Here is a 13,755-nt window from a genome sequence, read left to right on the forward strand (position 1 = left end):
TTTCAATGTTTGGTTTGGGATTCATTTGTACAGCGATGACTTTTACAGACCAATTCACCTATCTGTGGAGCCCCTTCCCATCCCCACACCCCATTCCCAGGCCATTCAAGTGGCTGTTGTGCTGTTAGTACCCATTCATGGGTACCATGCGTGCACATGATTCCAGGACAGCAATCCTGCCCTGTTCCTTTTTGACTAGCACTGACACAGAGTAGGCACTAAATGGATGTTTACTGACTGAAAGAATGAATGATGTACAGACCCAATCTCCGAAGTTTGGCCTCACAAAATTTGCCTCTGAAAAACAAAATTATCACAGAGTAGCCAAAAACCATGATGACACCAATCAACATTACATGCACACACTGGTGTCCAAGTGCAGGTAGTGACATCTCCAATTTACACGTGAAAAGTGGATACTTGGCATTAAAGGAGAAAGATTCAAATGGTCTACGTAAGACAGCCACAAAGATAGCTCAAGAGCTATTATCCCAAGGGACACGCATTAACTGTTAGTAAGTATATAAACTAGAGTTCACATTTCACACAGAACTTTCTAACACAAATTGGAAACAGGAGACGATTAAGCTGAGCTAAGGAAAAGCATGGCTTTGATCCACAAGAAACTACACATGCATTTTACATTAAATGCTTTTTAAAATTCACTCACAGAAAAGAGTACAACAATTATTTTAAAAGTCACAATTTGTAAATTTGATATGTAAAATTGGAATTTAAAATAAAAAATCTCCATGGCCACTGAAGGCTGAAAGAGTAAAAAGAAAAAGGAAATAAAAGACAAAATGTGTAGTTTCAAACTCTCTGTGATGCATCTCACCCCTGATCAGTGGGAGGCCAGTTATCACATTGAAGACACTAGGTAAGCACAAGAGTTTACTGAAAATAGACATTTTCATGAAAAATCATGGGTCAAACATCTCTATGACATACACTGCTGTTAAAGGAAACACATAGTTTCTCATTCTTGACATGATGATGCCTGATGTGCTTAGTTAGACAGACAACTTAATATGGTTCCCCTCCCAAAGCTTAGTGAAAATAGCTTTTTTAAAAAATTTGAAAAATAAATCCCCAAACATAATTCTTCTGGCAAAATATTAAATCCTACCGAAGAAGGAGGCTTTCAGGGAAACAGTCCAAATAAACCTTTTAATTTGTTTAATGTTCTATAAGCTAGTGGTATCAAGAAAATGTATATCTTTGTTTTAAAATAGACAAATTAGTGATGCATCTACATGCCATCCACTTAACTTTGTTCCTGCTGTTCAGCCTTTATAAGAGCAGCATTTTTTCTTGCACTGACTCCTGAAGCCTAAATCTGCAAAAGTCTGTGATGACATCAAGCTTAACATTTTGCCAAGCCTGTAAAATTATTTCTCAAAATAGTGTGCTAACACATCAGCTTTTACTCAAACCTAAATTAAATGTCAGGAAAGGACTCCCATGTTTACACTAACTGCCCATTAGTAAACATTTCTGACTGTAATAACTGAAGGTCCCATGTTCTCAAGGTAATGGCACCAGCAAAATCCCTTGAAAATTTGCTCCTAACCACAAGTCTAAGTAGGATGTGGTCACTCAGGTTTTAGATTGATGATGCTGAAGAAATGTATTTACAGGCTGAAAAGCTTATAACCCTGGCCAAAACACTGACTTCAGAGCACCAGGAGAAACTCCTTGGACTAGATAAAGTAAATATTTGAAGAAAATCTGCATTCATTGAGTGATTTACTGGTATATACAAAATTTATCCTTTAAGGAACCAAACAGGAGTTCTAATTACCTCCCTATATTTCTTCTCCTTATACTTTCCAAGTTCAATTACAGCTTTGTTCAATCTCTGCCTTTTTTACTCTTTTGTCCTCTGTCTGAAGCTTTCAGTTAAGACTTACTTTATAACAGGATTATGGTTACGTAGGAAAATGTTCTTATTCTTCAGAAATGATGCTGAGGTCTTCAGGGAAAAATGTCATGAAAGTAAGTCTGCAACTTACTTTTAAATAGTTCTAAAAAATGAACCCCTCTTGCCAACACACATACAAAACTATAAATTCAGAGACAAAATAACAAATATTAATAACTGGCAAATATAAACAAAGGGTATATAAATGTTCTTCTTATGATTCTTTCATCTCCTCTCTAGGTTTGAATTTTTCAAAAGGAAAAGAAAACAGTTTTAAAAGAATTACTTAATGAGCACCAGGTTTTCAAATTGTAAATGCGTTTCTTGAGCATCACATATCTAAAACTTGAGAGGCCTAGGGCTAAAGAAATGTCAAGACTAACAAAAGACATGTTGTTGTCCTCTACAGACATGATGTTGACTCAATTTGCACATCCTGGAAGTGTGTATCTGGGATGGAGGTGAAGAGGCATTCACAGCCAGGCATTTTTCTCCAGAAAGCTGTCCCTTTGGGGTTTCCTCGTCTTTCCCTCCCAGTGAGACCCTGGTTCACCTGCTGTCTCTCCAGCTGTCAAGCGGTGGTTCCTGGGAAGTCTGGGAGACCCGTGAGAGGTTGGAGGTAGATTCAAAGCACCCTCATGGAATGAATTTACCAAATAAACAACTGCATGTTAGACCTGTACATTTAAAAACATAAGTGCTACAAATATTTTTAAAAGGCTTTCAAAATTTCAGTGAAGACAAGAATGCTTTTTCAAATGTTTATGTAAAAATCTTATACAAGCTGTTTGCTATTATAGTCAGGATATATTTGGTGAGAAGAACAAAACATTGTAACTCAAGGCATGCTCCATTTCAGACAAAACATGAACTCTCTCCTTTAATTATATCAGCCATTACAACAAGAAAACCTTGTAAAAGGTTCCCACATGGGGCCCACATTATGGGGATCCACTTCACCCTCAGAGAGGCTTGTTACACAGTTGAGAGAGAGCATGGTGGAGGACAGTTGCTTCTCCCTTTTTTATAAAATCCTTCCCATTTGCTCTAAAATAGAATTTCTAAATAACAGCACCCAAAGAGTGCTCAAAACAGGATACTAAACCACTCTGGAGGGCAAGACAGAAGTCTCTTGTCAGCTTCCACAAGAAAGAGAATTTTAGGCTGTACAAGTATTTTCTTTGGGATGCAAACACTTTGATATAAAAGTAACTTTCTTTAATATATTTGTGCTAACGTGACGGGAAATGCCCAACTCACACATCAGGATCTTAGTGATAGTGCATCTATCCTGAACATGGCTGTCTTAATTAGCCCGATGTGTCTATGGTAATAAACACCACGCTGCAGAACAACTCAATATACCCAGGTGAGATCTTTACCACTTAAAACACTTTAGACGGCTTGTAATCAATTGGATGGCATTTTCCCAATGAGAAATCCTAACTGCAAGGTAAGGTATCTTTCTATCTATAGTGAGTGTTGACTTACGTTGCAGGCATGGTGCTAAGAGACTTCATCTGCATTATCAACTCATTTTAAACTTAATACTACCTTGTGAAGTATGTAATGTCCTGGGCACCAGATAGAAGAGGACAGAGAAGCATTGAGAAGAGAAAACATGAACATTTATCAAGTACTACCACATGGTACTGTAACAGTGCTCTCTATACATTATCCCATGTAACGATCTCTACAACCCTATGATGTAAGTATTAGTAATGCCATTTTACCAGGGAGAAAACTGAGAGGTACATAACTGGACTAAGGCTGCAGAGATGGGAAATGAGCCTATACTGTCATATGCCCAGGTACTATGTGGGCACAATTCCTCCTTCTGATCACCACATTCTACAAGCTCCAACCCAGATGCTAAAGGTAGAGGCAACAACCATGGAGGAATAGCCATGAATGTTCCTTGCGGCCACTGCACCCATGGAGGCTAGAGCAGACCTAGTGCCCTGAGGGTGGGATGTAAATTCCTTTTTAAATCCAGAGGGAGTGATATGGAGGGTCTATCTCTGGTTTAACGAAGATATTGAAGCCAATGAAAACAGATCCCAAATCTGGCCCCATGACTGACCCAGCCTCCTAAAGAGCCTGTAGATGAACAACTACAGAGAGAGGAAGGCTCTAGAAGACAGAAGATGCTCCATGGGAGGTTCTTTTCAGCTGTCTTTCTTCTTCCCTCATGCCTCTCTATGACTTAACTTGGCATCTAGGTGCACATGGGCGATTGTTCACAGCAGCCAAAAGGTGGAAACAACCCTAATATCAACTGGTAAATGGATAAACAAATTATTGTATATTGTAGCATACAATAAAATTTTACCCAGCCACAATAAGGAATGAAGTACTGATACACACAACAATACAAATGAACCTCAAAAATGTTATGCTAAATGAAAAAAGCCAGACATAAAAAGTCACATACTGCATGACTCAATTTATATGAAATATCCAGAAAAGGTGAAACCATAGACGCAGGAAGCAGATGAGTGGTTTCCAGGGGTTGAGGGATGAGGGGAATGAGGAGTGACTGCTTAATGGGGACGGAGTTTCCTTTGGGGGTGAGGAAAATGTTTCAGAACTGGATAGAGGTCCCAGTCGCACGGCACTGTAAATGTACTATATGCCACTGAATTGTACACTTGAGGAGGGTTAATTTTATATGAACTTACCTCAATTTTTTAAAAGTACACATGGCAACGCATAGTCTTTGAGCAATCTTGAATAACGATATACACTATGCCAAGCTATAAAGATGCCCCACCCTGTGCCCTTTTTACATTACACACAAATAGGGACGGATTTCCTGTAAGCTGATCTTGAAGAAAAAAAACATGTTAGACAAAGAAAATCAGAACTAAGACATCTCCCCCCCCCACCAAAAAACCCTCAACACTGTATCTTTGTTCTTTTCCCATGTCCTCTACCCTACTAAAACGAACAAATAATATAAACCCCAACCACTGAGTGTACCACAGACAGAAAACTTGGTACACAAAAGACCTAATAAAATAAAATCTGTCAAGTTTTGTTGCCTCCAAATTGAATAGAAAGATCCAGCAGGCCCTTAAACATATGAAAAGAAGCACACTCTTGCTGGCAATCAGGGGAACTCAAATTAAAAGAGCTAGTGATCACTTTACACCGCAGAGAGAGAACACTTAAAAAGATTCCTAACACCTGGCAGGGGTGAGGCAAACAGGTACTCTCATATTTTGCAGGTGTGACTCTACAGCAATGCAACTTTTTTGGAGTATCATCTGACATCATGCATGAGTCATTGACTCCGTTTTTAGGAATCCATCCTTCAAATATCAAAGTAGATACACATGAATATATGTACAAGAATTTAACTGCAGTGTTGTTAGGAATGGTAAAAACCTAGAATGCTCTTGAATGTATATCAGCTGGGGAATAATTGAATAAACTATGGTACAACGATACCATAGGATATTATGCAACTGTTAAAAAGAGCCACTAGATTCATATTTGATAAGGATAAATGTTGTAACAAAATATTAAAGAAAGTTGCAGAGTATTGTTTATGATGCCATTTTCATAGGAGAAAAAATGTCCCTTCTCCATGTAAAGGTATATGTTTGTATGTATGTATATGATGTATAGAGAAAGAAAAAGAAACAACCAGAGGAGTGGGAGAAAAACAATCAACTTTTTCTATATTCACCTAAATATTATTTTATGCATTGTCCTATAATTTTTTTTTAAATAGAAAAAGTTTGAGTAAACAGCATTTTTTTCTGCACTTGCCTTTTTTTTTTTTTTTTTTTTTTTTTCAAGACAGGGTCTTGCTCTGTCGCCCAGGCTAGAGTGCAGTGCCATGATCTTGGCTCACTGCAACCTCTGCCTCCTGGGTTCAGGCAATTCTCATGCCTCAGCCTCCTGAGTAGCTGGGATTACAGGTGCACACCACCATGCCCAGCTAATTTTTGTATTTTTAGAGACGAGGTTTCACCATGTTGGCCAAATTTGCCTCAAACCCCTGATCTCAAGTGATCTGCCTGCCTTGGCCTCCCAAAGTGCTGGGATTACAGCCGTGAACCACTGTACCCGAACTGCACTTGCCGTTTATACATGCAAGAAATGTGAAGGGGACAGTCCCCAAAAACCCACTTTGAGGATATGTTCTGAAATTAGTATCTACTGAACTTCAGTCTCCTAAGTTGTATATATTCTGTCCAACAATGCAACTCGAACTGGACTCTGCAGACCAGCCCTAGTCCCAGAATAAGCACAGAAACTGAGAGTAGACCTTTAGAGTTTTTTTACAGCAGCTTGCCAGAGTAATTTTATGTCTGTTGACTATAAGAATAATAAATGTTTAATCAGGCTTATGTTTTTAGTTTCTTTAAATTTCATTTTTCTAGTATTTCATTTTTCTAGTAAATCATTTTTATTGTATTTTATAAAATTATCAATCCATGACATACTGGAAATTAAAAACAAAACTGGTCCTTCACCCAAGATAATTAGAGAAGCAAAACTCTAAACAATGAGAGTCAATGTTCATAATGATAAAACATAGTAATATAAGATATTTAGGAACTTTAATAATGAAAGATTAGATTCTATTGAGAATACATGCTAATATATTCAAACTCTTATGAAAAAAGATACTAAATAGATCAGAAGAAAGCTTCCTGGTAATAAGAACAGATTACTAACCATTCTAGGTAAATAATTAAGTTCATTCTTGTCAGGAAAAATGAACTCTAGTTTCTATTTTCAAGTGAAGACTAAGAGACCTGGAGAATAAATGAAACCCCATACAACTCCAAAACCAGCTACCCAGAGTTCAGCCAGACACTTTAACTTTTGCTGAAACAAAATTAACTTCATTTTCATTTTTTTCTCCCCTCTCATCCTTCTGAATGAAGATGCTAATAGCAACAGAAAACAGTAACAGAGACAAGTGGCAGGGTTAGGTGGGGCTAAGGTCTGACTACTCTGTGCAGATTCTATTTAATAAAGTTTCACCTACCAATATTCTATGCTGGGGGTGAGGGGTGGGAAGGGAAGGGAGAGAGCTTACATACTCCTAAGTCTTCTGAGTTTTCTAAAAGTTGATACACCAAGTTACAGTTACCCAGAAAAACTGGTGGGAAGAATAAAGAACCAAAAAACATACTTACAGTCCAAAAGTAAAAAATATCATTTGTACATACAAATTTCTTCTCCCCTTCCTAAATTTTTTAAACTAATGCTATAGTGAGGTGCATTTCCAAATCTGGCAGCTTAAATAAAACCAACTGTAACTAGCATTGTGGTGAATGAAATGCTTTACAACTCACAGCTGTGACACTGAAATAAGGAAATCCTGGATTCCCACCAAGGGGTAACCAGCATCAAAAGACAGGGCACATTTTGATGTTTTGAGAATTTCTGAGAAGTCAGAGAAAATTTAGGTTATTTTCATATCGGTTGGACTTTCCATAATAAAAGAGCTCTAAAACAAAAAGCAGCCCCAAGTGTGGCAGTGCTATATTGTTTGGATTCCTTATAACAATCAGTGTGTTCATAAGATGCTTAGAAATACACAGAATAAGCTGATGGCCCCGGTGAGTGGGACACACGCTGGGCAGCTGTGTGAACTTTTAAATTTTTAATTTAATTTTTATTTTATTTCAATAGTTTTGGGGGAACATATGGTTTCTGGTTACATGGATAAGTTCCCTAGTGGAACTTCCCTCTGAGTCTCCAGAGTCCATTATATCATTCTTATGATACACTATATTTGGTTTTCCATTCCTGAGTTACTTCACTTAGGATAATGGTCTCCAATTCCATCCAGATTGCTGTGAATGCCATTATTTTGTTCCTTTTTATGGCTGAGTAGTATTTCATGATGTATACATACCACATTTTCTTTATCCACTCATTGGTTGATGGGTATTTAAGCTGGTTCCATATTTTTGAAATTGCGAATTGTGCTGCTACAAACATGCATGTGCAAGTGTCTTTTTCATATAATGACTTCTTTTCCTTTGGGTAGATAATAGTGGGATTGCTAGATGGAATGGTAGTTCTACTTTTAGTTCTTTAAGGAATCTCCACACTGTTTTCCAGAGTGGTTGTACTACCTAAGAAACTCTAAAGACTCATCCAAAAAGCTCCTAGATCAGTAAGGTCTCAGGAGGCAAAATCAATGAACACAATGTAGCACTGCTATACACCAACAGTGACCATGCTGAGAATCAAATCAAGAATTAAATCCCTTTTACAACAGCTGCTAAATAAACAAATAAAATACTTAGGAATACACCTAACCAAGGAGGTGAAAATCTCTACAGGGAAAACTACAAAACACTGCTGAAAGAAATAATCGATGGCACAAACAAATGGAAACATATTTCATGCTCATGGATGAGTAGAATCAATATTATGAAAATGACCATACTGACAAAAGCAATCTACAGATTCAATGCAATTCCCATCAAAATACTATCATCATTCTTCATAGAACTAGAAAAAACAATCCTAAAATTCATAAGGAACCAAAAAAAGGTACACATAGCCAAAAGAACAAAAGCAAAAAGAAGAAATCTGGAGGCATCACATTGCCCAATTTCCAACTATACTACAAGGCTATAGTTGCCAAAACAGCATTGTGCTGGTATAAAAACAGGCACATAGACCAATGGAACAGAACAGAGAATCCGGAAATAAAGCCAAATACTTACAGCCAACTGATCTTTGACAAAGCAAACAAAAACATAAAGTGAGGAAAGAATACCCTATTCAATAAATGGTGCTGGAATAATTGGCAAGCCACATGTAGAAGAATGAACTGGATCCTCATCTCTCACTTTATACAAAAATCAACTCAAGATGAATCAAAGACTTAAATCTAAGACCTGAAACCATAAAAACTCTAGAACACTGGAAAAACTCTTCTAGACATTGGCTTAGGCAAAAAGTTCATGCCTAAGAACCCAAAAGCAAATGCAACAAAAACAAAAATAAATAGTTGGGACCTAATTAAACTAAAAAATCAACAGAGTAAAAAGACAACCCACAGAGTGGGAGAAAATCTTTGCAAACTATGCACCTGACAAAGGACTAATATCCAGAATCTACAAGGAACTCAAATCAGCAAGATAAAAACAACCCCATTTAAAAAAAGAAAAAAGAAAGGAAAAGAAAAAAAAAGAAAAGAAAAAACATTGTTTATGAAGTTCAGAGCTTGGAGATTCATTCAAGTATTGATTGCAGTTTTATTTTGAAAAGAATGCTACAATTTATGTGGTTTTTCTCATGTTTATATTAAAAGCTAATAAACTAATTTAAAAAGAACCTATCAAAAACTGGGCAAAGGACATGAACAGACAATTCTCAAAAGAAGACATCCAAATAGCCAACAAACATAAGAAAAAATACTCAACATCTCTATTAGGGAAATGCAAATTACAAGCGCACGAGATACCATCTTACTCCTGTAAGAACGGACATAACTGAAAAACAAAAAATAATAGATACTGGCGTGGATCTGGTAAAAAGGGAACACTTTCACACTGCTGGTGGGAATGTAAGCTAGCTGTGTAAACTTATGAAACAAAGACCAAGCTGAGGTCCTTGCCTCACCTGCTGTGCTTCAAGGGCTCATCAGCTTGGTCCCAAATGATGTCTTCAGTAGGTGGCGAAATGTTAAAACTGGGAGCTATGTGAATGAACGCGCTGAAAGACAAAACATGTTAGATCAGTTAGGTCACTATAACAAAATGTAGTATCATGCAACCAAGTGCTGTTAACCAACTTCCTTCTCTGCTTGACATTGAACTACCTGCAAATTTAGTGCTTAGAAAAGGTCCAGGGACTTGCCCATGAGGAAGAACTCAGCAGTACCACAGACTTTAATGCAACTGGATTTCACCTCCCCATGTCACCAAGACTTACTGTGCAGGGTACAAATGGCCTTCCTCCGTGTCAAATCTTATGTCCCCCTTTCACTCTTGTTCTCCTTGACTTCTTTGTAGTGTCTGACACTGTTCAGTAGTTTTTTTTTTCTCTTTTTATTCTCCTCTCTCTCCTGCTTCGCCTGTTTCTTTTATGGTTTCCTGCTCCTCTTTCTCCTTCTGCTTCTTGACCAAGGACACTTTTTAAGGCCCTGGGTTTTTCTCTCTCCCTCAGAAATCATCTATTCCCAGCACATCAATTCTCTCCTTGCAGATAGCCCCCCAATCATCCCCATTCCCTCCCTTGAACTCCTCTCCGTTATTCTCAACTCTCCAGTGAGCCATTTTTCCTGCATATGGTGTCTCTACTGCATATGCTCTTCAAAAGCCTTCATTTCTTGCTGCAACACTACTGCTGTGGAAAAATGAGCTTGTCTATTGACCTCATTGATTTCTGCAATAGCAGAATTATCCTCCCAGCCAACCGAGCTCCAAATCTTAGATTCATTTTTGCTTATTCCCTCTTCTTCAATTCCAGTCATTCATCAAGGCCTATTGATTTGTTACATCTCACCTCTATCTTTTGCTACCCACTTACACTGACCAGATCCTGCTTAGCTGAGAAAAACTCCCTCTTCTCTTCTTTCCTAATATTTCCTCTTGTAAAATTGGCCAGCGTGCTGCTGCCATTTTGATCTTTCTATCACTACCCCTGCCATTTTCATCTTCCTCTCGCTATCCCCAGCAATTTGAGAATCCTCATCACCCCTCTAACAAGCAACCTGCATTGCCCAGTAGAGAGAAAACAAGACAGCAGAGTAGCTAAGAACTCAGGCTCTGGATCCTGGTGGCCATGCTTTGAATCACAGTTCCACAACTTAACTGCTATGTGCCTCAGTCTCCTCATCCCTCAATGAAGGCCAGGTGCAGTGGCTCACACCTGTAACCCCAGCACTTTGGGAGGCTAAGGCGGAGGATCGCTTGAGGCCAGGTGTTCAAAACCAGCCTGGATAACATAACGAGATCCTGTTTCTATGGGGAAAAAAAATTAGCCAGGCATGGTGGCACACACCTGTAGTCCTGGCTACTCAGGAGGCTAAGGCAAAAGGATCACTTGAGCCCAGGAGTTCGAGGCCACCATGAGCTACGATCATACCACTGCACTCCAGCATGGTCAACAGAGCAAGACTCTGTTTCTAAAAAAAGTGGGGGCAGGAGGGACTTGATAATATCTCCTGCAAAGGCTTGCTGTGAAGATAAGAATAGTTAAAAGGTGTGAAGAACTTAGAAGAGTGCCTAGCACAGTAAGCACTCCATTAAGTGTTAAATGGTAATGGCTCCCAGCTGGACTGGCCCACACAGCATCTCCTAAACCTGTGTGCTCACCTTTCCTTTGTTATTACACCTTCCATCATTTGGCTTATACAGTGTGGAAACTCTTCTTCTCTTGGCTCCTCTATACAAATTCTGCCCACTGTCAAGGCTCGGGTCTGATTTCCCACTCAGCCAGTGGGAAATCTGAGTACTTCAGCTGCAAACTAGCTTTTCTGCCTCTGAACTTCTAGAATATTTACTAGATGTCCCTAAATCAAGTTGTTTTTTAAATTACTGAGTGTGGAGGGCAGCTCACAGGCTGGAAATTACTGGTGATGGAGCTGGAGGTCTTGCTCTTTCCTCTGGGTGCCCCTAAGTGGGTAATGTCTCAGAACCCCAGCTTCTTTCTCTGAAAAAGTTATTATCTTATTTATAAGGTTTCCTCAAAGACTGAATAAGAACATGTAAAGCTCCTATCATATAATCAGGCATAAACATTAGTTCCCTTCCAGTGGGACTATAAACCTCCAAGGGTAGCTCACGTTTCTCCGTGCTCCAAGGACAGTAATATGCAGAGATTAAACAGACAGATAGGGGAATACAGACTGAATAAATGAAAACCTTTCCAAGTCTGATTTTATGACAATATTCTGAAATGGGCTTTTCCATGCCTATTCTAAATAACTGACAGTGCTTCCATCATAAAATGCATTTTGACACACTTAATCTTCCAAGAACATACGTTGATTCTATGCCCTGATGAGAGAATATATTAGCTACTTAACCTTTATCTAACTCTTACATAATATTAAGATTTTTTTAAGATTCATTTTTACAAAACCCAGAAAGTCCACACACAACAAAAACAAAACAAAAAAAGGAACACAAAGTAATTGAAAAGACTTTTCATACCTAAAAAGGGAATTTTTAATCACAACCTTAGTCATAAACCTCAACAGGCAAGTCAGAAGCAGTGAAAGATAAAAGTGCCAACAAGAAAATCCGGTTGAAGTGCCACTCGGGTTCATGCAGTGGGTTACAGGGCGCACAAGACAAGCTGGCGGAAGTGGGTGCTGTACCTTTATCACGGCCGCCCCCACCTGACCACCTGTAGCAGCCTCAGAGGAAGCAGACAACCCCCACACACTTTCCAGCTGCATCTTTGCAGCCACAAAGTACGCACATACAATCAGCTAACGTATAAAAGTATATCAGAAGCATCAATGTGAAAAGGGAAAAAATCTTTAACTCGTGATGAGTAACCTGTGTTATTTAGATTCTGTCATTGAGACCTGATGCTAAGGGGAGACCCCTCTAAAGACACCCACACAACCCTGATAACTGGCAGCATAAGTGCATAATCTTTGCATCAAATACCTGGGGCACTGAAGAGGCTGAAGCAGCAAATCCTCTGGTAGAGGGTGAGGACCAAATGGGGGTACCTCAGAGGCTACAGTTCCTCCCCCTAGTGTTCAATGACAAATGGAAACATGTCACTGGGTCCAAACGCAGGGAGGACTAGTCTTTGCTTTGGCACCAGGCTAGACAAAGAAAAGACTCCTTGCCCCGTGACCCCACATTGTCCTACAAAGGAAAAGGCTGGATTTTGTTGATGAATGCAATTCACATGTTTGAAGCAGTGTCATTTGAAAGGACTGCTTCAGAAATTCATGCAAGTCACATAAGTGGAGAGAAAACAGGAAAAAATTAAGAATGGCTGTTTACAAGTCACTTCTAAAACTTTGCTTTGTTCTACTTGAACAATTTTTATCATCATTTAAAGCAGTTAAATTAAAATGCACCTGCACTGTAAATCGTGAGAGAACATACCTGCTCTTCAAATATGACTTGAAAATTATTTGGTTTCTCCCCTACCTCCCCCTACCTGGGATGCTCTCATTTTACATTTAATTTGGAAAATTAGAAGAAAAATGGAATAAGCTCAAATCCTAACCAAAATTTGTTTTTACTTTTAAAATACAACCATTTTAGAATTTTTTAATAAATGTAAAATATTTTATTATTTACTTAACTTTTACCTTCAGGGTTACATGTGCAGATTTGTGATATGGGTAACTTGCGTCATGGGGGTTTGTCGTACAGATTATTTTGTCATCCAGGTACTAAGCCTAGTACCTGATAGGTTTTTTTTTTTTCTGCTCTTCCCCCTCCTCCCACTCTCCACTCTCCAGTAGGCCCCAGTGCCTGTTGTTCTGGATGGGCGCAGTGGCTCACGCCTGTAATCCCAGCACTTTGGGAGGCCGAGGTGGCCTGAACATCTGAGGTCAGAAGTTCAAGACCAGCCTGGCCAATATGGTGAAACCTAGTCTCTACAAAAAAATTAGCCAGGCATGGTGGTGTGCACCTTTAGTCCCAGCTACTTGGGAGGCTGAGGCAGGAGAACAGTTTGAACCCAGGAGGCAGAGGCTGCAGTGAGCCGAGATCACACCACTGCACTCCGGCCTGGGTGACAGGGCTAGATTTCGTCTTAAAAAAAAAAAAAAGAAAGAAATCATCAATGGGCATTAAAGAAAAGTGTAACTTTTAAACCTACTTTCATAGTTCAAATACACCCAGTATTTGGAGGTCAGAGTAGTC

General features: G+C 38.9%; 1 protein-coding gene across 3 annotated transcripts in view; it reads right to left on the minus strand.

Moving 5' to 3' along the window:
* Positions 1-13,755, minus strand: part of BACH2 (BTB domain and CNC homolog 2) — a 369,771-nt gene that overhangs the window by 335,117 nt on the left and 20,899 nt on the right. Inside the window, exon 2 of one of the 3 annotated variants that reach the window (XM_034962530.3) lies at positions 9,533-9,625. The exons of the other annotated variants lie outside the window; for them this stretch is intronic. The gene's annotated coding sequence lies outside the window, so the exon portion shown is untranslated. The remainder of the gene's footprint in view (positions 1-9,532; positions 9,626-13,755) is intronic. 3 annotated transcript variants of the gene reach the window in all.

The sequence above is a fragment of the Pan paniscus genome, chromosome 5 (assembly GCF_029289425.2).
Source record: "Pan paniscus chromosome 5, NHGRI_mPanPan1-v2.0_pri, whole genome shotgun sequence".
Lineage (NCBI taxonomy): Eukaryota > Metazoa > Chordata > Mammalia > Primates > Hominidae > Pan > Pan paniscus.